Source organism: Castor canadensis, unplaced genomic scaffold (assembly GCF_047511655.1).
Source record: "Castor canadensis unplaced genomic scaffold, mCasCan1.hap1v2 HAP1_SCAFFOLD_110, whole genome shotgun sequence".
Taxonomy (NCBI): Eukaryota; Metazoa; Chordata; class Mammalia; order Rodentia; family Castoridae; genus Castor; species Castor canadensis.
In genome coordinates, this window is record NW_027395340.1 from 40,076 (window position 1) to 64,864 (window position 24,789).

Genomic DNA, 24,789 nt, shown 5'->3' on the forward strand with positions numbered 1-24,789 from the left:
CTGCTAAATTGCAGCATCTTGTGTATATTGTGTATATTTGGATCAGAATATTTTTCTAAGATTAAATGAAATCCTGTATAAAATACAAAGATGATAGGTCTAGGAGGAAAATCTCTTTGCTTATTAAGTTCAAAAGAGTCCTTGGGCTGTTGGAACTAACATTGGCCTGGAAATGAAGTATGTGGTTTTGATTCTTGCATTTATTAGAGCTAGTTTTCTGACCATTAGCAAGTCACTGAAGTCAATCATGTGAGAAATAAGACAATAATCTAGGCATAGTCGTTGTAAGGGTAGAAGCAATTTGTATGTTGCAATGCATACAAAAGTTATTTTATTTTCCATTAGTAAACTCATTCAAGTCAAATTCTTCTTTTCTAGACTAGAAATAACTGAAAGTTCACATTTTATTTCACATTAAATAGATGGGAGTGCAATCTCAAAATAGTGATAGATGACTTTTCTGTTTAGATAAGCAATATCTGCTCCGTATGCTTTTCTTTTGGTCTTTTTTGGGGGAAAATGTACTTTCAGCATCAGTTTTAGCAGGTATAGGTTGAAAATAACCTGTTCCAATAAACAGAAGTAACTGACAAAAGTAGTATGATTTCCTTAGTATGGACATGTTACTGAAAGATCTATTTCTATCAGTTAGGAAAATCCTTTATGTTTTGGTTATTTCCTAAATGGAAATATGGCAAGTATGTATTTTCATACATTCATTGGTAGTGGACTTGGCTATTTCCATAACTTAGCTATTGTGCTTTGATTACTAAGGAAATGGTTCACCCAAAATGGTTCACACATGTCCTAGTCATTCATTAAGTCATTTCAAGTCATGATTATTCAATGTTTGCTTTCAGTTTGGCTTCATTTTCACTGAATGAAGATAAAAGAGTGATCTCCTTTATCTTCAGGGTTTTTTTTTTTACCTCCTTAATTTTCCACTAAGAGATAGTCTCTTGAGCTATCACATTTTGGCGTAAAAATATGTAAACTCTAAAAAGTTTGTAAACTCTGATCTCAGCACATTATAGAGATTCATTTGTGTCCCAATTCAAAATGGAGTTTGATAGAAATAATTCTCCTGCTTCTATAAACTTTTGGATTTTTGAACTCTAGCATGAACATGAAACTCTTCACTCTTCAGGTACTGAGGGCAATTGTGCTCAGAAATGGATTCATATAATCTGTGATTCTCTGCTTGTTTCCTTTCACAGCAACACCCCTGAGCTCACTGAAGCCCTCCCGGGTAGACACTGCTCCTGTGGTTGCATCTCCCTATCAAAGAAGAGACTCAGACAGATACTGTGGACTCTGCGCAGCCTGGTTTAATAATCCTCTGATGGCCCAGCAACATTATGATGGCAAGAAACACAAAAAGAATGCAGCAAGAGTTGCTTTGCTCGAACAACTTGGGACTACCCTGGATATGGGGGAACTGAGAGGTAAGAAAAACTAACTGTTGCCAGAGAGCTGGATTTTCTGAGAAAGGATTAAGTTTTTACAAAGTGGGATTTTAATATTTTTATTATTGTGCTGGGAGTACATTGTGGCATTTACAAAAGTTCTCAGAATATATCAAATATATTATACTTGAGTTCACCCCCTCCATCATTCTCCTTTAGCTCCCTACCCCATATTCCTAGAAGTTTCAGCAGGTCTGATTTTTCCAATTACATGCATGAGGACACAGTATTTGCATCATATTCACTCTCCTACACCCTTTCCCCACATCTCACCCCTTCTACTCCCAGGCAGGACCTGTGCTGCCCTCCTGTTCTCTGATTTTGTTTTAAAAAAATGCCATTTTTTGTTTGTTTAAGATAGCTACACATGGAGTTTCCTTGTGACTTTCCATATATATACATATATGTCTGTATATGTATATGTATATATGTATGTGTGTGTATATATATATCCTGAATTAGCTCATCTCTATTTTTCTCCCTTCTACCTTAGTTCCCTTCTTATGGTGATTTCAACAGGTTTAAAAATTCTATATTCATTCTTGTATAGAAAGTACATCATCCATATTCACCTTCTTTTACTCTCCCTCTCTTACATGTGACCTCCCTTTATGTGACTTAGTTTTCATAGGCCTTTGGCCTTCTGAACCTGGCTAACTTCATTTAAGATGATGTGCTCCAGTTCTATTCATTTACCTGCAAATGACATTTCATTCTTTGTGGATGAGTAAAATTCCAAAGTATATAGATACCACATTTTCTTAATCCATTTGTCAGTAGTGGGGCTTCTTGGCTGTTTCCATAGCTTAGTTATTGTGCTTTGATTACTAAGGAAATGGTTTAGCCAAAAGGAATGGAAAGAAAGGAAAATGAGCAGCCTGCTCGTGTTAGCCTGATTTTTGCCATCTCTTTTTTTTTTCCTTTTTTTTTCTTTTATTATTCATATGTGCATACAAGGCTTGGGTCATTTCTCCCCTCTGCCCCCACCCACTTCCTTACCACCCACTCCGCCCCCTCCTCCCAACCCCCTCAATACCCAGCAGAAACTATTTTGCCCTTATTTCTAATTTTGTTGTAGAGAGAGTATAAGCAATAATAGGAAGGAACAAGGGTTTTTGCTGGTTGAGATAAGGATAGCTATACAGTGAGTTGACTCACATTAATTTCCTGTGCGTGTGTGTTACCTTCTAGGTTAATTCTTTTTGATCTCACCTTTTCTCTAGTTCCTGGTCCCCTTTTCCTATTGACCTCAGTTGCTTTTAAGGTATCTGCTTTAGTTTCTCTGCGTTAAGGGCAACAAATGCTAGCTAGTTTTTTAGGTGTCTTTACCTATCCTCACACCTCCCTTGTGAGCTCTCGCTTTTATCATGTGCTCAAAGTCCAATCCCCTTGTTGTGTTTGCCCTTGATCTAATGTCCACATATGAGGGAGAACATACGATTTTTGGTCTTTTGGGCCAGGCTAACCTCACTCAGAATGATGTTCTCCAATTCCATCCATTTACCAGCGAATGATAACATTTCGTTCTTCTTCATGGCTGCATAAAATTCCATTGTGTATAGATACCACATTTTCTTAATCCATTCATCAGTGGTGGGGCATCTTGGCTGTTTCCATAACTTGGCTATTGTGAATAGTGCCGCAATAAACATGGGTGTGCAGGTGCCTCTGGAGTAACCTGTGTCACAGTCTTTTGGGTATATCCCCAAGAGTGGAATTGCTGGATCAAATGGTAGATCAATGTCTAGCTTTTTAAGTAGCCTCCAAATTTTTTTCCAGAGTGGTTGTACTAGTTTACATTCTCACCAACAGTGTAAGAGAGTTCCTTTTTCCTGCATCCTCGCCAACACCTGTTGTTGGTGGAGTTGCTGATGATGGCTATTCTAATAGGGGTGAGGTGGAATCTTAGCGTGGTTTTAATTTGCATATCCTTTATTGCTAGAGATGGTGAGCATTTTTTCATGTGTTTTTTGGCCATTTGAATTTCTTCTTTTGAGAAAGTTCTGTTTAGTTCACTTGCCCATTTCCTTATTGGTTCATTAGTTTTGGGAGAATTTAGTTTTTTAAGTTCCCTATATATTCTGGTTATCAGTCCTTTGTTCGATGTATAGTTGGCAAATATTTTCTCCCACTCTGTGGGTGTTCTCTTCAGTTTAGAGACCATTTCTTTTGATGAACAGAACCTTTTTAGTTTTATGAAGTCCCATTTATCTATGCTATCTCTTAGTTGCTGTGCTGCTGGGATTTCGTTGAGAAAGTTCTTACCTATACCTACTAACTCCAGAGTATTTCCTACACTTTCCTGTATCAACTTTAGAGTTTGTGGTCTGATATTAAGATCCTTGATCCATTTTGAGTTAATGTTGGTATAGGGTGATATACATGGATCTAGTTTCAGTTTTTTGCGGACTGTTAACCAGTTTTCCCAGCAGTTTTTGTTATCCTTTGTCAAAGACAAGTTGGTTATAGTTGTGTGGCTTCATATCTGGGTCCTCTATTCTGTTCCACTGGTCTTCATATCTGATTTTGTGCCAGTACCATGCTTCTTTTATTGTTATTGCTTTGTAATATAGTTTGAAGTCAGGTATTGTGATACCTCCTGCATTGTTCTTTAAACTGAGTATTGCCTTGGCTATTCGTGGCCTCTTGTGTTTCCACATAAATTTAACAGTAGATTTTTCAATCTCTTTAATGAATGTCATTGGAATTTTGATGGTAATTGCATTAAACATGTAGATTACTTTGGGGAGTATCGACATTTTTACTATGTTAATTCTACCAATCCATGTGCATGGGAGATCTCTCCACTTTCTATAGTCTTCCTCAATCTCTTTCTTCAGAAGTGTATAGTTTTCCTTGTAGAGGTCTTTCACAACTTTTGTTAGGTTTATACCTAGGTATTTGATTTTTTTTGAGGCTATTGCAAATGGAATTGTTTTCATACATTCGTTTTCAGTTTGCTCATTGTTAGTGTATAGAAATGCTAATGATTTTTCTATGTTGATTTTATATCCTGCTACCTTGCTATAGCTATTGATGATGTCTAGAAGCTTCTGAGTAGTGTTTTTTGGGTCTTTAAGGTATAGGGACATGTTGTCTGCAAATAGGGATATTTTGACAGTTTCTTTACCTATTTGTATTCCTTTTATTCCTTCTTCTTGCCTAATTGCTCTGGCTAGGAATTCCAGTACTATGTTGAATAGGAGTGGAGATAGTGGGCATCCTTGTCTCGTTCCTGATTTTAGAGGGAATGGTTTCAGTTTTTCTCCATTAAGTATAATGCTGGCTGTAGGTTTGTCATATATAGCTTTTATAATGTTGAGGAACTTTCCTTCTATTCCTAGTTTTCTTAGAGCTTTTATCATGAAATGATGTTGGATCTTATCAAAGGCTTTTTCTGCATCTATTGAGATGATCAAGTGGTTTTTGTCTTTGCTTCTGTTAATTTGGTTTATTATATTTATTGATTTTCATATGTTGAACTACCCCTGCGTCCCTGGGATGAAGCCTACTTGGTCATGGTGAATAATCTTTTTGATGTGTTGCTGAATTCAGTTTGCCATTATTTTGTTGAGGATTTTTGCATCAAAGTTCATTAAGGAGATTGGCCTATAGTTCTCCTTTTTGGAGGTATCTTTGCCTGGTTTTGGGATAAGTGTAATACTGGCTTCATAAAATGTATTGGGTAGTTTTCCTTCCCTTTCTATTTCATGGAACAGTTTAAGGAGGGTTGGTATCAGTTCTTCTTTAAAGGTCTGATAGAATTCAGCAGAGAGTCCATCAGGTCCTGGACTTTTCTTTTTGGGGAGACTCTTGTTTGCTGCTTCAATTTCATTTTGTGTTATAGGTCTATTCAGGTGATTAATTTCCTCTTGGTTCAGTTTTGGATGATGATATATATCTAGAAATCTGTCCATTTCTTTAAAATTTTCAAATTTATTTGAATATAGGTTCTCAAAGTAGTCTCTGATGATTTCCTGGACTTCCATGGTGTTTGTTGTTATCTCCCCTTTTGCATTCCTGATTCTACTAATTTGAGTTTTTTTCTCTCCTCATTTTAGTCAGGTTTGCCAGGGGTCTATCGATTTTGTTTATTTTTTCAAAGAGCCAACTTTTTATTTCATTAATTCTTTGTATGGTTTTTTCGGTTTCTATTTCGTTGATTTCAGCTCTTATTTTTATTATTTCTCTCCTTCTATTTGTTTTGGGATTTGCTTGTTCTTGTTTTTCTAGGAGTTTGAGATGTATCATTAGGTCATTGATTTGGGATCTTTCAGTCTTTTTAATATATGCACTCATGGCTATAAACTTTCCTCTCAAGACTGCCTTAGCTGTGTCCCATAGGTTCCGGTTGGTTGTGTTTTCATTTTCATTGACTTCCAAGAACTTTTTAATTTCCTCTTGTATTTCATCGATGATCCATTCTTCATTAAGTAATGAGTTATTTACTTTCCAGCTGTTTGCATATTTTTTGTCTTTACTCTTGTTGTTGAGTTCTACTTTTACTGCATTGTGATCAGATAGTATGCACGGTATAATTTCTATTTTCTTATATTTGCTGAGACTTACTTTGTGCCCTAGGATATGATCTATTTTGGAGAAGGTTCCATGGGCTGCTGAGAAGAATGTATATTGTGTAGAGGTCGGATGAAATGTTCTGTAGACATCAACTAGGTTCATTTGGTCTATTGCATATTTTAGATCTTGGATTTCTTTATTGATTTTTTGTTTGGATGACCTATTTATTGATGATAATGGGGTGTTAAAGTCTCCCACATCCACTGTGTTTGCGTTTATATATGCTTTTAGGTCTTTCAGGGTATGTTTGATGAAATTGGGAGCGTTGACACTGGGTGCATACAGGTTGATGATTGTTATTTCCTTTGGTCTATTCCCCTTTTATTAGTATGGAATGTCCTTCTTTATCTTGTTTGATCAATGTAGGTTTCAAGTCTACTTTGTCAGAGATAAGTATTGCTACCTCTGCCTGTTTTGGGGGGCTATTGGCTTGGTAAATCTTCTTCCAGCCTTTCATCCTTAGCCTATGCTTATTTCTGACGGTGAGATGGTTCTCCTGTAAGCAACAAATTGTTGGATCTTCCTTTTTAATCCATTTCATCAAGCAGTGCCTTTTGATGGGTGAATTAAGTCTGTTAACATTAAGCATTAGTACAAATAGGTATGTGGTGATTTTTGTCGTTTAGTTGTCTTAGTTGTTTGAAGGTTTGATTGTTTGTACCTACCTTCAGGTTACTCTCTACTGTTTGCTTTTTCTTTTCCTGTGGTTTGGTGCTGCCTGTCTTTTCATGGTTAAGTTGGGTCTCACTTTCTGCGTGCAGAATCCCTTGAAGAATCTTTTGTAGTGGTGGCTTTGTGGTCACATATTGTTTTAGTTTCTGCTTATCATGGAAGACTTTTATTGCTCCATCTTTTTGAATGATAGTTTTGCTGGGTAGAGTATTCTGGGGTTGAAGTTATTTTCATTCAGTGCCAGGAAGATCTCACCCCACATTCTTCTTGCTTTTAATGTTTCTTTTGAGAAGTCTGCTGTGATTTTGATGGGTTTACCTTTGTATATTACTTGTTTTTTCTCTCTTACAGCCTTCATTATTCTGTCCTTAGTTTCTGAGCTTGTTGTTTTAATGATGATATGTCATGGGGTAGTTCTATTTTGATCTGGTCTGTTTGGTGTCCTGGAGGCCTCTTGCATTTGTATGGGAATATCTTTCTCTAGATTTGGGAAATTTTCTGTTATTATTTTGTTGAATAGATTATGCATTCCCTTTGCTTACACCTCTTCTCCTTCTTCGATGCCCATGATTCTGAAGTTTGGTCTTTTGATGGAGTCAGTGAGTTCTTGCATTTTCTTTTCACAGGTCTTGAGTTGTTTAATTAATAGTTCTTTGGTTTTTCCTTTAATTACCATTTCATCTTCAAGTTGTGAGATTCTGTCTTCTGTTTGTTCTATTCTGCTGGATTGCCCTTCTGTTGTGTTTTGCAGTTCTATTTCGTTCTTTTTTCTGAGGTTTTCCATATCTTGGGTGGTTTCCTCTTTAATGTTGTCTATTTTTGTCCTGAGTTCATTTATCTGTTTATTCATCATGTTCTCTCTTTCACTTTGGTGTTTATACAGTGCTTCTATGGTTTCCTTTATTTCTTCTTTTGCTTTTTCAAATTCTCTATTTTTGTTGTCTTGGAATTTCTTGAGTATCTCCTGTACATTTTGGTTGACCCTATCCAGTATCATCTCTATAAAATTCTCATTGAGTCCCTGTAGTATGTCTTCTTTTAAATTATTCTTGTGGGCTTCATTGGGTCCTTTGGCATAGTTTATCTTCATTTTGTAGGAGTCTGGATCTGAGTTTCTGTGTTCTTCATTCCCCTCTGGTTCCTGTACTAATTTTTTGCTGTGGGGAAACTGGTTTCCCTGTTTTTTCTGTCTTCCCATCATTGTCTTTGGTGTTGTTACTGTCCCTGTACTGTGTGCAGTTTAGTATTTTCTAGCTTGTAATAATAACAATGGTAATATTTAGAATGGAAGGGTGAGCTGAGATGGAAAGCAAGAAGTTCAAGAAAAGGGGAAAACAAATACACAGACGTGAGGAAGAAAGTAGAACAAGGTTTCAGAGAAGAAAGTATCAAAGGTATAAACAGGGAGTGTTAGTGTAGTAATTGACAGTAAGCTGAACAGACATTAGAGAGACAGAGAGAGGATTGAAAATCAAAACTAAAAAAAAAAAGATAAGAATAAAAATAAAAAATAAATGAAAGAAATATCTATATATAAAAATGAATTAAAATAAAATGGAAAATAGAAAATTTTAAAAAAATACCAAAAAACCAAAAACCCTCCAAGTTCAAATGCAATGAAGTTTCAGTCTTAATAATTTGGGTGTCCGTCTCAGTCTCCAGTCCTGGAGATGGTGCCTCAGATGTTCTGTAGTTGTCTCATCAAAGGGGACACATAAAGTAGAACAAAACTACACACACACACACACACACACACACACACCAAAATTAAAAAAAAAAACCCACCTAATGTCCCAAGTTCAAATGCAATACAGTTTCAGTAAGTTTTTCCGCTTGCAGGTGTAATTCGGTTGTTCTCTCATCAAAGGCAGGGAGAAAAAGAAAAAAAAAGAGTCTGGAGACAGTTCTGTGAATGGTATCTGCAGCTGTGGCTTGCCTGCCTGCTGCTGTCAGCCTGCTGTTGCTGGCGGTGTTATGCAGATCTCTGGTGTGAGCCTAGCACTCACCTGGCCCCACAGGCTTTGTTTGTTCAGAGTTCTCCTGTGCGGGAGCCTCTGCTACAGGCTTTCCCCTTTCCAAGCACTGGGAAAGGTGACACTGCACCTGAGTTGTCAGGCCTGCGTGTTTATTTACAGTTCATGTGGGAGGTGGGTCTTCCCTCCTCTCCTGTGGAGTTTTCCTCCCTCCGCCACTCTCACAAGCTCTCCCGCTCCTGGTTGCTGGGCGCACACCCTGCTCCCGCTTCCTCCAGAGCCTCTCCGGCTCGCCGGGCTTGTTTATTTACAGTCCCAGGAAGGATTCCCTTCCCCCAATCTTCGGCGCTCAGTGCGCCCCACCCTCTTTCCCGTGTGTCTTATTTGTTCTTATTGCTCATTACTCAGTTTCTCTTTTTTCCCTGGGTGGAGGTCAGTCTGTCCAGGGGACTATGCTGCTCTGGCCCAGGCTTGTCTGTGGGAGTACTGCAGTACCATGAAGCTCACCTGGTCCGCGTCTTCCCAAGCCGTCTGGGCGCGGGCGACTGGCGGTCCAGGAGCCCTCCTGGTTTCTCCATTTAACGTGAAGTGGAGATTCTCTGTGCTGGCTGGAGGTGTGGAGGGGTCAAAGTTATGCCTCTTCTCAGTGATTATGCCTGCAAAGTGTGTCTCCAGCATCTCTCCAAGATTTCAGTATAGGAGGCTCGCTTTCTGCTTCCTCCCTCTAGCCGCCATCTTGGAATCCCTTGCCATCTCTTTTGTTCAGTGTTTATTTCCATATTTTATTGGCTGTGCTTCAGATCAAAGACACCAATCTATGAACCAGATTCTTTTCCTTCTGCTTTATCCATAACACCATCTCTACTGAGTGCTTTTATAGATGAACAGTAAGAATATGCTAAAATGCTTAATAGAGTTGTCTTATTTTAAACTTTTGTGGCTTCATGAATTCAGCCAAAACAAAGCAGTGATGTCTGTGTGGCACAATGTAGTCACTTCTGTCACTTCTGACAGATCTTTTTGGACTGCTGGAATCCATTCATCATTTAAAGTTCATGTGAGGCATCACTGAAACTGCTGAGCAGAGACTTGGAAACTGTAGAGTCACTCAGTCCTGTGATGCCTTATGGAGTCACAACCAATTATGATGCTGAAATCATCTCAGTGATCACTTAAGCATTTTGAACACCTGTGCATTTCTGACCAGCTTGATATTGGCTGTGTAGAAGCAGAACAGAACTGAATACTATATTTTAGAATGTATTTTTTCAGAAAAATAATTCTGCCAAAAGGTGCTGTTGATCCCATACCTTAGATTTGGCACTCAGACTACTTAATGTGCTTTTGTGGGCTGGCCATGGGGGAATTAGTCAGTATAAAGTATAAATGGCAAAATTTACAAATCAATTTTGAGAATGCAACCTGGATTTAAACTGGGTTCTGCATACCCTAATCTGGCTATGGACCTCTAAGAGGGATAACTATATAGGAAATGACCTAGTATGATCCTTAACTAAGCGGAATGAAGGATCATGCTGAGTGAGCTAAGGGGAGAGACAGATTGCCTCTGACTGTGTTGATTGTGAAAGATTTTACCAATGAAAAGAACCTGACTTGTACCTAGAATTGTGGGTGATGTGTTAGCTGGTGAGGAGGCATTCCAAGTGAGCAGGATCATGTATGTATGTGTCCAAGGAGCTGTGGACAGTTAATAAATACAGTATCATGAAACAATCCTCTATTCATGTAGATTTAAGACTAGTTATCTGTGAATGTACCTATTAAACTTGATTAGAGACTGTTTTTTTTCAACATTTGTGATTAAAACAGGAGCAAATATTAAAAATGTTTAATTTTTGTGCATGTTTTCTAATTATAGAAAAATAACATGGGACTTAATATTTCAGTATGTCAGAAAATTTCCTTGTAGAAGATAATGATTCATTGGTGGTACTATTACATTTTGCTACGGAGCTTCTTATGTTCTCAGTCTATGTCTTGTTAAAAAACTGGAGTCTCTTCATAGTTGAAGGCTGCTGTGCAATTCTGCTGTTACTGGCAGATGACAAGTTGGCTCCATGACTCCTTTATGGCAGGGCACTGGAGGAGAAAAATGGGGCTTTATTTATGTTTTGTGCCAGATATAATGACTGAAGAAGAATTATTCCTAGAGCACATTCTTCTTGTCTGCTTTGAATTATCCATACTGCATCTTTTATGTACAGCCACATCTTAATGACTTGTGTGTCTGAATTCTGTAACATTTGAGCAGCTTGTCTTTTATACAGAAGACAAAAAGGCTGCTCTTTGACTTGAGAACTCAATGTGACTTTGACTCAGTAGCACATGGAATGTAATTAGCATTGAACTCATTGTCCATGAATCCAATCTTTTCACCCACCCAGGTGATCTTAATATACATTTAAGTATTAAATATTGTAGATGCTTGAGGAGTAAAGCAACCATAGTAACTTGGCACATTACAAGACATATACATGTGTACACATTTATTTCTGGAATGATTCTAAAGCATGATCACCCAATTAATAAGGGCAAAAAATGGTAATCAGTAAATACAGGCATAACCATAATGTTTTAAAAAAAATGGTACCAAGCAGATGGAGAATGGTATGGCAGAGTCACAGGAGGTGAGAGCTTTTCTCTCTCCTTTTCATGGTTTGCTTCATATTTTTAAAACTACATCTCTTACTTGTTACTGTTTTCCTCATTTCCTTTCTTTCTCTCTACTCTTCCTATAGATTGCTAGCAACTTGAAAGCAGGCATATATGTCTGTTTTTCTTATTGATGTGAGTGTTCAAACATCTAGAATAATGATGGACACATAGTAGTTGCTCAGTCGATGAACGAAGAAACAAAGAAGGCCCTAAATCACTTAAATCTTACCTAATCTCTCAGCCTATGTGAGCTCATCCTACAAACCTAACTGGGAGTGACTAGAGATTAGGAAAGGATAAAAGAGAAAACAAACATGCAGAAAGTTGGGATCAGGTGGGCTGGGCACTCTGATGGAGACACATGACAGCCTCCACCACTTCCAGTGAGTTTATTATATACATTGGCAAACCAGGAAGTACAGCAGCAGTTCTTGGGGGACATGACATAGTTATCGGAAACAGGAGGAACCTTCAATCAACTACTCTCTGCACATAAACTCTTAGGAAAAACACCTGTGCTGCATTTTGCCCTCGCCCCCTTCTGTGGCTGGGGGCTGTGCCCATCCCAGCCTGCAGATCATTGGGCATAGCTGTGCTCACTCCCTTCTGCAGCTTGGCCCTTGCCAACTCAATTTACAGATTATTTGACACAGCTATGCTTATGTCAAGTTCTCATAGGCTTCTCATAATCCACTCCCCACAACCTAATATAGCAATCACTTTTATTTCTCAAAGAATCCAGATTGAATAATTTTTACAAGAAATTATTTGATTCTTTTCTTCTAATTTTAAAAAATGGTGTATATTTTACACATAAAAAAGTGCACAGATATTAAGTGTTGTACTTTGGTGAGTTTTGATAATGCAAATACTAGTATAACTCACATCCCTATTAAAATATGTAACTTTTTATCATGGGAAAATTTCCATGTGGCTTTTCTCAGTCAATCCCAATCTTTTGATCCAGAAGACCATTTCTCCAATTTTTTGAACCAACAGTTAGTTTCATTCTAAAATTTCACATTAATGGAATTATAAGGAATGCATTTTTATGATTCTGGCTTCATTTACATAGCATGTTGTTTTTGAAATTTATCCATGTATAATATATAAAGCAAAGTATTGTTACTGAGTAGCATTCTACTAGCAGAAATCTAACATTTTTTCCTATTCATTCTCGTCTTGAGGACTTTTAGATTATTTAGATTCTATTTGAATACAACTTCCATGAACATTTTTGTTCAAGTCTTTTATTTTCATTTTTGTCAGCATATGTTTCATTTCTCCTGATAAATATCTAGAAGTAGAATTGTTGGCTCCTGAGCTATATATATTCTTAACTATGTAAGGAACTCCCAGGATCCAAAGTACCTGAATAATTTTGCATTCCCAGAAACAACATATGCATAAAAGAATTCTGTATCCTTACCAACATTTGATTTTAGCAATCTTTTCAATTTTAGCCATTTTAGTTGGTGCAGAAACATATTTCATTATGACTTTTATTTCATTTCATTGTTGACTAAAGATGTTAAACACTTTTATATACTAGTCATTTCTATATCTTCATTTGTGAAATGTGTGTCTGAATAGCTTGTCTGTTTTTTAAATTTTTTTAAATTGACTGTCTTTGTATTAATGAATAGTAGGTAGAAACTTCTCATGTATTATGGACACATGTTCTTTGTCAGATAAATGCACTGTGAATATGAGAATATTCATAATTAGAGACATTCATTTTCTCAAATAAGTCTTTTGGTAAGCAGATATCTTGAAATTATAACTATAATTTTTGCTTCTTTATTTTATAATCATTACTTTTTTGTGTCCCATATAAAAAGAATCTTTGTCTACTCTTGAATGTTTTCTTCTGCAGTTTTCATAATTTTAGCTGTTATGCCTAGTATTATGATGTTTCTCAAATTAATTTTGTGTATGATGTGAGGTAGAGGGTTGATATTCATTTTGTCTTTATATATTTACACAGTTGTTACAGAAAACTTGAATTATTTTTCAATAATTCAATAATTATTCAATAATAATTCAATTCAAAATTCAATAATTTTTCAATGCCTTGAATTATTTTTATCAAAAACCTATTAATTGTATACAAGTTTATTTCTGGACAATTTATTCTATTCCATGGATTTCATGGTCTACTTTTATAGTATCACAGAAATCTTGAAATTAGATAGTACAAGTTTTCCAAATGTGTTTGTCTCACTAAAGATTGTTCAGCTGTTCTAAATCCTTTGCATTTCTATATACATTTTAGAGTCAGTTTGTCAGTCTCTGCATAGAAAACAGGAATGTTGAATAGTGTTGAATTCAAGCTATGTATCAATTTGGGATGAATTTGAAATCCTCAAAATAATGAGTCCTCCAATACATGGATATGCTGTTTCTATGTATTTATGATTCTTTAAGTACTATTAGGAACATTGTATGTTTCAGTGTATGCATGACACATCATTTGTTAAACTCATCCCCAAGAATTTTATTTTGTTTAATTCATTATAAATTTTACTCTGTTTTGAATTTTTGTATTTATTATTTGTTGCTGATATATAGAAAATGTCATTTGTTTTTGTACATTGACCTTGATTCCTATACTTACACCCAACTTTCTACCTATTTGTATGTAATTGAATAATACAAGTAATTTGCACATTCTGCAGTTTTTTGGTTTTCAAAAAACTGGAAACTCCAATTCTCAATTTCTTCTCCTTTTTTGCCCAAAGTGTCAGATCAAGTTGTAAAAGGAAATTATTCTTGTATATTAACAAAGAATTATAAGTGAGATTGGCCTAAACAGTTACTGAAAAGAAAATGAAGAAGCAAGAAAGAGGGAGACCAAGAAAGAATCTGCGACCTCTACAAGCAGCAGGTCTTTATTAGGGAGAGGAGACCTGAGAGGGACCCTCAGCCATCAGAGTGACACTCTGACAGGGACACGGGCACGCCTCTCTTACAGGCTGAGGTTTTTAAGCATCCTGTGGTGGAAAGGTGCTGGACATTATCGGGAAGGTCATTGGGGCTGGGCAGCCAGCTGTACGTTGTTTTTCTCTGGCTCTTTTATTGGAGGAAGCCATGTTCCAGTGTTTCTCAATATTCCAGCAGTTACTAATACGAATAAGCTGGAATTGACTTGCCTTTAGTGTTATTTGTTCCAGAAAACAAATAATATCTACCTCTATTTCTAAATTTTAATTCATTAAGAAAAAACTGTCTTCTCTTCCTGAATATGTAGTCTAATGTAGAAAACAAAGAGAAATATTGACTCATGGAATTATAAAATTCAATGGTCAGAAAGTATTTTAGAGTTTTTTCTTTTTTATCTTGCCAGCATAAAACACAGAGAGAAAGCACTTTCTTATTAATAAATAGAGGCAGTGTAAGAATGAAAATATGCCTAGTTACTGATAGAATATTCATTTTATAGATCTTTACAATTTATTCTTTTAAAAACTTTAAAATGGAAAATGCAGTTGTTTCCATTGTTTTAGGGGAAATGAGTCTTCTGTTATAATTCTCATCTGAAGACACAGCAAAAGAACTCATTTGTAAAGTTAATAGTGAATCATATGATGAATAGTGCTAGAAAGCATGTTAAATATCGTTGAGTTATACCCCAGTCCCCCAGGATTTTCTGAGTTATGACTAGGCTCATGCCTCCTGATCACAGGTGCATCAGTCCACAGTGACTCATCATTGAGCAACTAGAACTCTGAATAATTCACTCTTTTATTTAGAATTTGTCAAGTTTGAGGGAACTCAAATATAAACACATTTTTAAAACTTGCTTGGAACATAAGTACAGAATGAACATGGTTGACTCAGCTTTCTAGAACTGGATTACTTGCAAAGTGCATTACATACCTTTATTAAAAGAGTTTTCATATGGACTTCATGAGAACTAGAGTAAATATTGAAATTCATAACAAAAATCATTTTTACTCTTCATGGGGGCCTGGGTTTGTGAGCAAAGTTCTGTGGAAGAGCAAACATTCCCCTGGCGAGGCCACTAGAGTTTATAGCTCCCTCTGTAATACAGCTATTGCCTGCATTAGCAGGAATGGGGATTCATTTCAAGGGGAAATATGCAGCTTATCTAGGATTTCAAATAATAAAAATAGTATGTGGGTCAGAAGGAGCATATTTACTTCAAAATAAGCAGAACATGGGGGAGATTGTTACTTTTTGAATTACTTCTGCTGTGAGATAGTGAGTTGGTTTCACTTAATTTTGTTCTACTTGATCTTGGCTTGGCCTTTGCCCACATCCCAGATGGTGGACAGCTTAGTCATATCAATACCATGATGCTCCTCTGCCTTCAGTAACCAAGTTACTTGTGCACAGGCACTTGGACAGTGGACCTGCTGCAAGACTAATGAAGGGAAGACATTCTGGGTAAAAACGTAAACACTTTTCAAGGTCAACCAGAGAAACCATTACCTCAAAACTTACTGGCTTAAGACAGATGTAATGTACATTTACTATCCTGGTTTCCATGGAAGAATTTGGGGTGGCTTGGCTGGGTGGTTTTGGCTTAAGGTTTCTCATAAAACTGCAGCAGAAATGTGGTCAGGGCTGCTGTCATCATAAGCTTTGATTGGGCTGAAGGATCTATTTGTAAAGGTGGCTCTTTCTGTTCTGGATAACTGGTTAGTGGTTGCCAGGCTTTGGGATGGGGAAAGGAGATGACTACAATGCAGCAGCAAAAGTGAGTTTGGGGGTAATGGAAATTGTACCTTTATCATGGTGGTCAAGAATATACCTTTGTCAAAACTTGTATAATTATACACTAAGGAGAGAGTGGATGTGAATTTAAATGCTGAGTAAATGAAGAAAGAAAAGGAGACTTACTGGCATGCCTTTCTTTTAGGTTGGAAGCCTCTGTTCTCATCTTGAGCCTCTTCTGGGGTTTGAATGTGCTTATTCTATGGCAGATGGTTTCCCACACAAAGCATCTTATGTTTCCTATCCAGAGCGTCTTATGGAACTGATTCATAAAGTCCAGCCATATTCAAGGGGTGGAGCGTGAGTAACTAAAATCCACCTTTTGAAAAAAGAAGAGTATCAGAGAATGTGGGAATCTTTAAAAACAATCAGAATGCAGGTGAGCAGCTGAACTGTGTGGCAAATACTATGTTCTTACACACTTGCAGATATTACAGTTAAAGTTGTTTCACCCAAGTGGCATCAATATATGCAATAAATACATTGGATCAAGAGTTTCTTTTATTTTTAACTAAAATCTAACAGTAAATATTATGTCCATTCTCAGAAGAACCAAGCAAGTAGAAAATACCCCCAATTTCTCTGATCCCTTTGCTCAAGACTTGGTCATGGTCTGATAGATATTAGAGATGGAGTTGGTAGAGACAGGGCGTATTTCCCATCTGAAGGTTTCTATATTCTCTTTGTACCTGGCTACCTCAGTCTGCTTGAGGGAGTCTGATACTTTGAGGATCATGTTAATTGGAGTCAACAACTTGATTTTGAGCTACTTATCTCCATGTGATTTTATAGTAGCAGATGTTATAATCAAGGGACTTGGGGTCAAGTTTTCAGAAACAGAAGCTTATTATATGTTGCTTTTTGTTTCATGTGACCTATTCATTCATTCACTCATTCATTTTCTTATCTATCCCATAATATTTACTGAACTTATATGTGCCTGGCACAAAAGTGCTAAATATGCTACAGTGGACCAGAATAAAAGGGTTCCTATTTTGAGAAAATGGCAGGATATAAACATTTTTATCCTGTTTTAAGAAAGACATAGAGTGATAGGATGAATAATGAGATGGGAGATAAGTTTCTTTAAATAGGAAAGTTAGTGACAGCTTTTCAGAAATGCTGAGATTTGGAACTGCAACCTGAAGGATAGGAAAGGATCTGGATATGAAGGGCCTGCTTACTCCAAGTAGAGGGACAGCTAGTTTATAGGAGCCTGTGCACAGGAAGAACTAAGCATGTTGGAGGACTAATGGCAGACAGAGTACCTAAAGTTAATGAAAGGGATAAAAAGTGAGGTTGAGGAGAGATGAGGTCACATTTTAAGGTCATTGTAAAAAGTTTGTTTCCTTCCAAGGGTACATTGGTATTTACAAGTCATTTTGAATGTTAATGTTCCACATTGTCTATACCTAAGGGATTGGTTCATTTCTGTTGTTAGCCACCTGGTCTTCTGTCCAACAGTGTGTTGGGCTCCTGTCATTCTGTAAATCCAACCTTTATCTGCTTCCTTTGTTCAAGGCCACTTTGCCAAGCCATTAGCAGATTTACACAGTAGCAAACATTTTTTGCAAGAGGTTCCTGGTTGGCAGGGCTAAAAAAAAGACCTGGAATTCCTTTGGTATTGGAGCCTGAAAACAGTAGACTTAGGGTTCCTATGGTGTTGGCCATCAGCAAGTGGGTAAAATAGGAATTCCCTGACCGTCATTGAGCTGAGGAGGAAAATATGTTGAGAAACATAATGCCAGCTTCTGTAGAGCAGAATTGATGGTAAAAAGGGTCAGTATAGTCATGGAGAAAATGACCCTGATCAGTATCTCATTCAAGTTTTCATTTCAGAACAGGAGAATCTGGCCACTGGTTAAAAAGTCTTATCTGATTAGATGAGTATAAGAGCCAGACTACTAAGGAATGGATATGTGAAGTTGGCAGGGGGGATGCAGAAGTGGAATTTCTAGGCTTTGAAATTCAAAGGTATAAGACAGGCTTGGAAGGATAGCTTGAAGATACTCATTTCATTTCAGGCAGCTGAGTGAAGGGATGAGACTATGCAGAGGCATAGGAGCAAGGGACAGCATAGCCCTATCAGGAGCCCTTGTAATGGCTGGACTTACAGCTGTGTTTGCAAACAAATGAAGAAACTGGAGAAAGAAGGATTCAAATTACAGTGGGAGTTGAATACTTATATGAAAATCACATATTGATATTTCTGTTTTTGAAAAGAGCGTCTATAAGACAGCAATGGGAGACTGAGGTAGGGAGGTAGATGGAGGGCAAGGAGATTAGTTGGAAGACTTTTAGTTTAATTAGAATTTCTCACTGGAACTAAATGAAGCAGTAGCAGTGGGGATATCAATAAAAAGAACAAAATGAGAAAAAGCTTGGATGTTGGTATAATTTGGATCTGGAATGACCCCCTCAAAGCCTATGTGTTGAAGCCTTATCCCGAGCTTGACACTATTGCAAGGTGGTGGGATCTTTTAAGAAGTGAAGCCTAGCAGGAAGTTTCCAGGTCATTGGGACATACCCTTAAAAGAGATCTTGGTTCTCTCCCTCCTCCTCTTTCTTTTGCTTCCCAGCCATGAGGTAAATGGCTTTTCTCTACCACATGTTCCCACCATAATGTGCCACCACTGACCCTAAACAGTAGGGTCACTTGGTCCCATGGTCTGAAACTTCCAAAACTGTGAGTCACAATAAACCTTTCCTCCTTGTAGGTTGATTATCTCAGATACTTATTCCATTCATAGAAAGCTGACTAACACAGATGAAAATCCAGCAGGACTTGGTAAACAGGTTGGTCTATAAATTACTTTAGAACCAGGGGTCTTGCACATGCACTCTACCACTGAGCCATGTCCTTATTAGCCCCATGATTTACTCTTAACCTGCACCTTCCACATCATGAGGTGCTTTCAGAGTCCTGTAAAGCTTAGATTCCCGTGCTGGGCATTTGGTCCTATCAGTCCTTCTTCATTTAATCCAGTTGGGCAGGTTCCTTAAAGTTTCTTAAGAGCATAGTCCATATCTTCCCCTTCTTTGTATCATCTAGAGTGTCTAAAGTGATATATTGATATTTTTGATATAAGTCCCACATGATTGGTCTTCTTCCTGCTCCCTAGCTGAAAGCCCCAATTCCTATGGCACAGTCAGAATTATGGCTCTCAAATGGATGATTAAACATTTCCTAGTGTCAAATTCTTGACAAAAAATTACTGTGTCAATGAAAGTGTACTTTTATTACATTTAATCAATTACAATAAAGCATTAGTTCCTTACTTATACCAATATTTTCAATCTCTGAAAGCTATATGTATTTTATCTAGTTAAGAATCGGCAGAAAATAGGACCCTTAAACAGATATGATAATTATAGAACATAATTCTAAATTGAATGCTAGGGGAAGAGGTGCCAGAAGAAAATATTCAGCTTAGATTACACCTGGTTATTTTTGCATTATTATTTTTAATGTGTTTTGACACCTCAGCTGTTGCATGTAGACTCACTCTGATCTTCAGAGCCCACATTTTAGGTTAGATAATTAAATTGCTTAAATGGCTCCTGTTTCTGTCATATTCTTGGGGTGGGAATGAGGTAGGCAAATAGTGTGATACAGGAGAGACCATTTTTATTCATTTATACATTCATTCATTAAAATTACTAAGTTCTTGTTTTATGAAAGGCTCTGTGCTTAAAATTATAAGGGAATATTGAATTGTCTGTGACCTGTCTTCTAATCTAAAAGGATTTAAAGGGAAGGAGGAAAACATTATACTTTAATGAAATAAATATAACAAAAAAATATTAAAAAAATGTCTTCTAACCACAATGATTTGGAATTGAGCAGAGTGAAAAACTTACATCCAACTTGGAGTTACCATCAAGACATGTGGAAGTTGATGACAAGGTTGCTTAAGAGAAGAGTTCTGCATGACTAAAGGGATAGAGGGATGGGGAGCATGTGACCATCATTAGAAATCAAGGCAGGTGAGAGCCTCAGTTGGGTGTGTAGGTGTGATAAGGCTGGAATGACAGATTAGAACCAAAGGATAAATAGCCTTGCATGTCAGGCAAAGCTGAACATTATCTGATAGCCACCGACAGCATTTTTGAGTAGGGAGAAGACTTGTCTCTCTATGCTTTAAGACGATTGCCTGGTGGTAGTGTATGCAGTGGATCAGAGTGGGGAGATTCTGAAGGCCAGGAACTCAGATTAAGTTGATGCATAAACCTGGTGAAGGCCTGAAGGGGACTCAGGTGGAGCAGGGGAGGAGGAAAGATATATTGCTCTGTGCACATCTCAGCATGCACTCCCCCTTAGCTAAATGAAAATGAGCCAGAGATTAGAATTCTCAAAGACACCTTGGCAAGGCCTTGGGAACACTAATAGGAAAAATATAAATCTAATGAGAAATATGAGTAATAACAGATTTCTGCTCAATCTCAAATCCAACAAGAAATCTACTTGATGAACATCCACAGTAGTCTGTTTACATCCTGTAGGGCAATTCTTTCTTCAGCGGGGACAAGTTTTTGCCTATTATTTTTATTAATGATGCTAATAAATGGAACACTGTCTCAAAAAGCTTGGTTAACTCTTTATCATCACTGACTAGGTTCCAAAAAAGATGAGCTTGGGTTTCAAAATAGAATAATTTTTTTTGCATGGCTGCCACCATGTACATGTTGGGTGTAAACTCATTAAATAGAGAATTAGAAACCTACTTGAATTTCTAACTTCAGAGGTGGCTACTACATTGGAAACAGCTTAAATTTGATATAGTGAACCACTGTTGTCTATTGTTAAGATGCTTATCAAGAAAAGGGCAAAAGCAACAACAAAACACATCCACCCATGCCCAAGTCACTTCACTGTTCTTTAGTTGCCAATTTTGGCCACAATGTCAGATGAAACTCTACACAATCTATTTTCTTCCTCAGTGCTCAAAGGCTTTCCATTGATGCTGACTACAGGACTCCAAGTTCAAGAACTAGGATAGTATTTTGCAGGTGCTCAGCACAGTATTTTCCTAAGGCTCTAGGAAGATGTGACCATTATGCTAGCTCTTAAGAATCCATGGGCTCTGCTAGTGGCATCCATCCATTTGACAAAATAAGATATGCTTGTGGAAAGATGCAAAATCAGGAGAAATCTATCTTTTAACAAAGGGGAAACTATTTTATTTGTTTCTAAAATTATAACTTTATGAAAAAAAAGTAATCTTAAGTACCTTTTTTGTTGTAGCTGCTACAGATGGACCTAATTTTCTTTGGTAGATGGGATTCTATAATGTTGATTGTGAAGTGAGACTTAAAGTATAAAAAAAATGTTAGATTTACTCACAGTAGACCATACCTGTTGATATGGTTGATTGCTTTGACTAATATTTAAGTAACACTTACCTGTATAATTACACACTGCAATAAACCCTGGAATATAAAGATGACATTGTCCTGGTATATAAAGAAGACATTACTCTTCTCTTCAACAAGTCCACACAGTGTGGTTTCTATGACAAATTAAATATTGTGAAATGCTTTTTACCTGAAGATCTCTGGCAAGTGTTGTTTTTGTTAAGACATAGAGATATAGAGAAGAAAGGAGCAACAAAAGTGTACATCATTTTATACTTCTGCTACTAGAATTGTCATCTCATAAAATGGTGATTTTATAGTTGAGATAGACGTAAGAGAGGAAGCAGCAGGCATCTTCATAAATTCCATCCGGAACCTATGTGTGGTTTTATGACCAGGACCAAAAAAGTTGGCAGAAAAAGGGAGAAATTTAATCCCTTAGGTGCTTTATTATAATGTAAGAATGATGTCCACTGGTATTCAACAAACACTTACTAAGTGAGTATTAGGTTGTGGACATCATGCTCAATGCTAGGGGTGCAGTAATGAACCAGGCATGAACCTTGGCTTCAGTAAACTAAGTGTAGCAGACAGTGCAAGCATTTTAGCATTACGTAAAGGATGCCTCTAAGTCCCCAAATGATTTGTGTGTCTTTATTGTAAGAAGTAGGAAAGTTTCTCCTAAAATCCTGGAAAATCCACTTTAACTGAAAAATACACAGCAATATAACTGAATATTTCTCTAGAAATGAGGAGGCTAGGGTGTGCTGCCAATAGAAATGTTATTTACCAAAACAGATCTTATATTTGGAAGGTGAGTATGATGCTTACATTTTCTAAATGGGTTCTTAGACATGAATGAAACAAAATTTGCAATGACTTGAATTTAATTCTATTTTTATAAATTATGACAAATAATGATACATTTACTGAAATAGTTAACTGACCAGTGAAATGGTAGCTTAGCTTTTTACAGATACCAGCTGGCAAACTATTACATGAGTTGAAATGAGTTATCAAGCATCACTGTTTTGTAAATAAGAGTCTTGATTTCTTTTGCAGTTATATGTGAAATAAAGGCATCTGTCTCTTAGCATAAACCCTTGAGGGATGGTTTCATAAAGTCCTAGTGAATCAGTAAGGTTCCATGTACTGGACACAGAGTCATAAACCATAGGTTTTCTCCTGTCTCTGTTACTAAGTAGCTGTGAGATCTTGATGAGACCTTTCACCTCTCTGGGCCTCAATTTCCTTTATATAAAATTATGGTGTAGGAATAGTTGATCCAAAGTCACCTTCTAGTATTCTTTTCCAGACAGATCATTCTGAGCCACAGAGCATTAATTTATTGTGAGTTTCTGTACTTGGGTTATAGGTAATTGTCCTTTCAGAATAAGATTTAGATTTTCCAAACCTAGTTTTAATTAATTGGCCCTACCTTGGGCCCATAAGAATGAGTTTTATTTTTGTCCTTTCTCTATTGTTTTTGACCACTCACAGACTTCTACAGTCCAGGGGCAATATAAAGAATCAAGACAGGTATGTAATCACACCAAAAAGCTTTTTATTATTATTTGGCTTATGTTTGGTTAAGCTATATCTCAACTTAGTCATAAACAAACCAATACACAAGGAACTCTGGAGGGATACCAACTTATTCCCCTCATAGCTGAAATTTACCCTCAATCCCAAAAGGGTCAATGCACACTGTTTTCATCTCTTTTCTGTTCCATAACCCTCCCTCAGTTTTAAGCATACACCAAGCTTCTTATCTTGAAACCTTAAATATGAAAGTTCTTCATGGTGGTCAGTGGCCATTGGCCTCTATAACATAGATGCATGTACACATGTACCCACCATGATTAAAGATCATACGTGTTCCTAATTGTTACTCATTTTCTCCAACTGTGGCCACCAGGTGAATGGAGTTCACTATTGTTGCAACCCAATCACGGGGATCCATTTCTACCAATGGTAGAATGATTCCTATCTACTACGACTGATAGTATCTGTACACTTTGGATAAAATACAAAAATCATTTACTTGCAGGTAGAGTAATCAAAAGAAGAAATAAAGGATGCAAACACTTGTAAAACAATATTGAGTGCTCCCCAGTTTTTATGGCTTTTTTCCTCAGGGTTGACCTGAATTAGCAATAAGCAGGCTTACTGAAACTCAGGTAAAAAACCAAGAGGAAGAGCCAGAGCAGAGAGTTCTGGGGGTATCCATAGCAGTGGAAAAGTGAAGGGAAAATTCAAGAGGTGATAAATTCAAGATTCAGAGGAGAAGTCTCAGATTTTCTGTATATATTCTTCCTGACATCTAAATAACATAACCACTCACAAGGCCAACTCCAAACAGGCCAGCAAAGGCCAAATGTTCTGTGCAAAACTGTCATCTGCTGCCTCTTCCAGCCCTCACTCACATACCATGGGAGAGACAGAATTGAGAGTTTAAGTACAGATAAATTCACTGCTTGCTTTAAAAATGAACACTCTTGGAGAATATAGCATAATCTAGAGTTTACACAATGTGTCATTCATAATGTCCAGATGTAATTCTAAATTAATATGCATATGAAAAAATAAGAAAATATGATCCATACTGAAGAGAAAAGTAATGAATGGAAAATAATACTGAGATGATCTAGGAAAGTAGTTATGTAATTATGCTCAAGGATATAAAGGAAAATACATTCATAAATTAGGAAATAGAAAATTAATCAGAGGAGTTAGGGGTGTTGCTGAGTGGTAGAACACTTCCCAGCTTGTATGAGACCCTGAGTTCAATTCCTAGCAACACACACATACACACACACACACACAGAGTCAGTAGTAAAACAAAAAAAAGTCAAATGGAAATTTTAGATCTGAAAAATAAAATATTGAAAAATTTTTAAAAATCAACAGAAGAATTTATAAAAATGAAGTAGATTTTGAAAGTTAGATTAATAGAGGTTGCCTAATATCAAGAACATATAGAAAAAACATGTTTAAAAATTAAAATATCTCAGCACGTGATAGGCTGAGGCAGGAGGACTATGAATTTCAGACCAGCCTTGACTACGTAGCAAGATCCTATCTCAAAAAGAGAAAATAAATAAGTCATAGTAGTGTATGGGACAATATAAAAATATGATTTTATTACTAAATCATATGTAAAAAGTAAATTTACATGTCTGAGAAGCTTATGAACACTAAGTAGGATAAGTATAAAAAATAACCATGCCTAGAATCATGATGTACAATATAGTCAAACCACTGAAGACCAAAGACAGCAAATCTTGAAAGCAGCCAGAGAAAGATGACACATTTTATAGAGGGCAACA

General features: G+C 36.8%; 1 long non-coding RNA gene across 1 annotated transcript in view; it reads left to right on the forward strand.

Moving 5' to 3' along the window:
- The first annotated feature begins 1,218 nt into the window (after positions 1–1,218).
- Positions 1,219–24,789, forward strand: part of LOC141420306 (uncharacterized) — a 149,716-nt gene continuing 126,145 nt past the window's right edge. The window contains exon 1 of the long non-coding RNA XR_012444924.1: positions 1,219–1,445. This is a non-coding gene — a long non-coding RNA (uncharacterized lncRNA). The remainder of the gene's footprint in view (positions 1,446–24,789) is intronic.